The sequence below is a fragment of the Poromitra crassiceps genome (assembly GCF_964638095.1).
Source record: "Poromitra crassiceps genome assembly, chromosome: 5".
In the NCBI taxonomy this organism is placed as follows: domain Eukaryota; kingdom Metazoa; phylum Chordata; class Actinopteri; order Beryciformes; family Melamphaidae; genus Poromitra; species Poromitra crassiceps.
In genome coordinates, this window is record NC_139642.1 from 56988384 (window position 1) to 56992254 (window position 3871).

Here is a 3871-nt window from a genome sequence, read left to right on the forward strand (position 1 = left end):
AACATTTTCCAAGGACCCCCTCATAATTGTACCATTCGTAGGCTAAAACGCTTCAAAAGTCATGAAAGTGGTCCTCGTTTGTGAACATTATCTCGCTGAACACAAACTTCCCTGTTTCATACACTTTTGTGTTAACCACAGACCTCATTTCGTGCATTTGACCGAAATTCCCATACAAAAATCTTTTTCAAAAAGCCTTTTTCCCCGTAAGAACCAGCACGCAGGGACTTCCGGGGTAAGCCTACAAAAATACATCATCCCCCTGCTGTACCCTATAATAATAAAAAAATAATTAGCTGGTGTGTTTTGACCCCTAGATCATTGATATATTTGTTGTCAAGGAAAGTATGAAACTAAATTAATAATCGAGAACAAACTTTTCTCTCTCTCCCCCTCCCCCTCCCTCTCGCTCCCTCAGATATGGTTGGTCCCAGCAGCAGTTCGCTTCTGTTCTCTGGTCCATATCGGCAGCTGATCCTCCACGAGACCAGAACCTGTATAGACTCAGGACTTCTCACAGCAGCTGATCCTCCACGAGACCAGAACCTGTATAGACTCAGGACTTCTCACAGCAGCACAATCCCTGGACTGTATTTATGTGAGTTGTTATTCTATGGTGCAGTTGATTAGTTAACTATATGACGAACACCTTTTCATACCGTGCAAAATCCATATGCTTTAAAATAATATGGCCCCTTATCTGTGTACTATGTTGTGTACTTACAGTCATTCATGTTCCTAAAATAAACTATGTTTGGGAAGAAGAAACATCTATAACCTTTTAAGTTATTTTGAGGTTTTGCATACTATACGGAATTATTCCAAATTTCAGGCATCATCTCTTGAACTTTACTTACAGTAGATAAGAAAGAGGAGTGTGACATCGGCGATTGAAAATGTACTTAAGACGGCTAAATGAAAGTCTGATCACCATCACCAGGCGAGTTAACTACGCATTTCAAGATAGGTGGCGGTTGATTTGAGAGGTGGCCCTCTGTTAAGAGCCCTCCTTCCTGTGAAGTGCATCAACGGCCAAGAGAGAGAGATGGGGAGAAAGAGGTGCTGACATGAACCAGGACCCACCCATCACCATAACTCACCATCTAATGAGTCCTGTGTGAGAGAGAACCTCAGCGCCATGTGTTCTGATCCACTCGCACAGTTCCTGTCTAAATTCCTTCCAGCACATTTGCATTACCTTATGATTACAGACTAGTTCAGTATTGAGTCACTCTACTGTAGGCGATGCACGTTCTGGGTTCGGAGTGTCCTATCACCTTGAAACATTTGGTACAGTATGTGGTGGATCTTGTAGTAGGCCCTACAGTGAAACCAATTCATTATTGGGAAGGTTGCTGAGGACGTCTGGTCCACGGGGTCTGAAAACCATTAATGAGGTATGTGTTTGAAGACTCTCAAATGGAAACCTTCATGTAGCCTATGCGAGCATAAATTTCAACAACACATAAAGCCCCCTTTTTTTTTTTTTTTTTTTGCATTTTTGCATTTTTATGACATGTCTAGCTCCGGATTGTGCCTTTCGCTCTTGTACTGTAGAAGAGAATGTCACATTTAAAGACAGTACATGCTCAACCTGGGCAGGTGACCGTTTCCTTGATCGCATGCTAACATACGCTATACCTCACATAACCTAACCTTTAAAACCAGAGGTGGTTGTTGTGAGCAGATGTTTGGCGTTTAAAGGACACGTACATTTTATTGAAATAAGTTCGACCCGCTGGTGAATTCATACAGTATAGAGCAAAATCTGAAGTCATGCTCTATGATGTTTGCATGTGAGCAAGGAAACATTAAATCTCCAAATTTGGGCATGCAGTTTGATGTGACGTCTGAGAGAACTCTTAAAATGACCATAGAACTTGCAGTAGTATTTTATGCTGACCGGAGGCTTGTGCTAATTTCACAGAAACTACAACAGAATCTCCGAAGTGGATATGATCATAAATGACTGCAATATGCAAAGCATAAAAAAGAAAAACAAAAGTCTGAGCACTTTTACATTTTCAAAATAATTTTCCTCATGTTTGAAAATGAACGTAATGCCTAACCTGCCAACATGCACACTGTCAGACCACTGGCAATCATTCGGATTAAAATATAACAAACAACTGGAGGCATGGAAATGTTTATTCATCAGGTGTGCAAAAAATGTTGATATATTCAAAAAAAAATATATTGAATTCAATAAAATGAAATAAAGGGACAATGCACATCTGCATGATAGATCACATCTTCCTACTGTAGCAACCATCCCTCCTTCCAAGTTCAAATGCTGTGTAACACTACAGAGACTCTGAGAGCATTCCCTCCAGCTTCCCTGCCCACTCTGGCTGTTTTGTATTTGCAGTCTTGTAAGGATTTTTTCCAAGTCAGTCATTTGGGACCGGGATTTGTGTGCAGCTCTCTTTTCCTGTGCCTGTGCTGGCTTAACAACCGTTCTTTAAGCTCCCATCTGGTTTGCCTGAGAGCCTTCACTTAAGCATACTGTTTAGAGCCAAGCTCTGAGCGCTAGCTAGCCACACTGCTGCGGCTCAGTCTCTGGCTAACACCAAGGCCTTCTTATGGACAGACTACTGTACCCGACGACGGTCGTCAGTCGCTGTTCTGTTCAGATTACCACAACTTGCTGTCTTCTAACCGGGAGTCGTGGTTTTCACACTATAGAATCTATAGTATCTGCCTATAGTATAGATGACTGCCTTGTAGTGCGCTTTTCACTCGAGTGAATGTTTCTGTATGTACACCTTTGGAAGGAGATTTGACTGTGCTGCCCAACATATCATCTTAGCTATCAATTTGGCGAGCAACTTAATTGCCGTTCAACATCAAATTCATAGTGAACACCCACAACTCAAATTTATCTCCCTGATAAGCTGATATGATCAATCTCTGTTGGCTTCACAAAATACACTTTGAACCTTACATCATCATGGCAGGGCAAATGTCATTCTGGCACACTTGAATAATACTTTTTGGATTGAAAAAGAAGTCGGGCCGTGATCATAGGATGCTTTTTTGAACATGCCTGCACATTTATTTATTAGTTTTTTTCGGGTTACTTTCAGTGATTTGTTTAAGCCACCCTTTTTCGACGTGGTGTGTTTTAGTGTGCTGCCTTGGGCACTTTGAGTTCAACTTTATAGCCACACCGTGTGTGTAACATCAATGCAAAAATAGCCCTGGCTCTCTATCTAGGCAGAGCTTTTGGACTCACAAGACTAACTTTCTCCTCCGTTTTTTATTTTCAACAGTGTGTTATCCCCTTTGTTGCGTCAGGTTAGCTTGCTAATGCTGATGAGATAGTTGGCAAGTTGGCAAACTTTCACAGCCTGCATTTAACCCATTGATACCTGATGCAGCATTTGTGTGTGTATCCCTTTAAGACCGCGAACCGTGTGACGCGGTTCGCGGTCTTAAAGGGATACACACACAAATGAGGGATAGACACGCAAATGCTGCATCAGGTACCAATGGGTTAAGCATGAGAAAAAAGCGTCCTACCTGATCACGGCCTTATACAAATGGCACGAATCTTCATCACCAAAGAAGAGGTCAACCTAATCGTGGCCATCACCACATACATGCTCTCTATGGCACTCAAGTGACAATTGACGGATTTGAAGCTGCAGAGTATTCAGGTGATTATACTCACTGCTCTGGTCCATCTCACTCTAATCTAATATGGCTTTTCTGAGTGCAACTTGGCAAATCATCATCATGGCTGTATTTCAACGTAATCTCATTACCATCGCTTAGCATAGGCTGCTCAAAACAAAAAGGGGGTTTGCGGGACCGCGACTCATTTCAGACTTTGCAGATCGGACACAATAGCTTTCTCCAGTGGTCCACA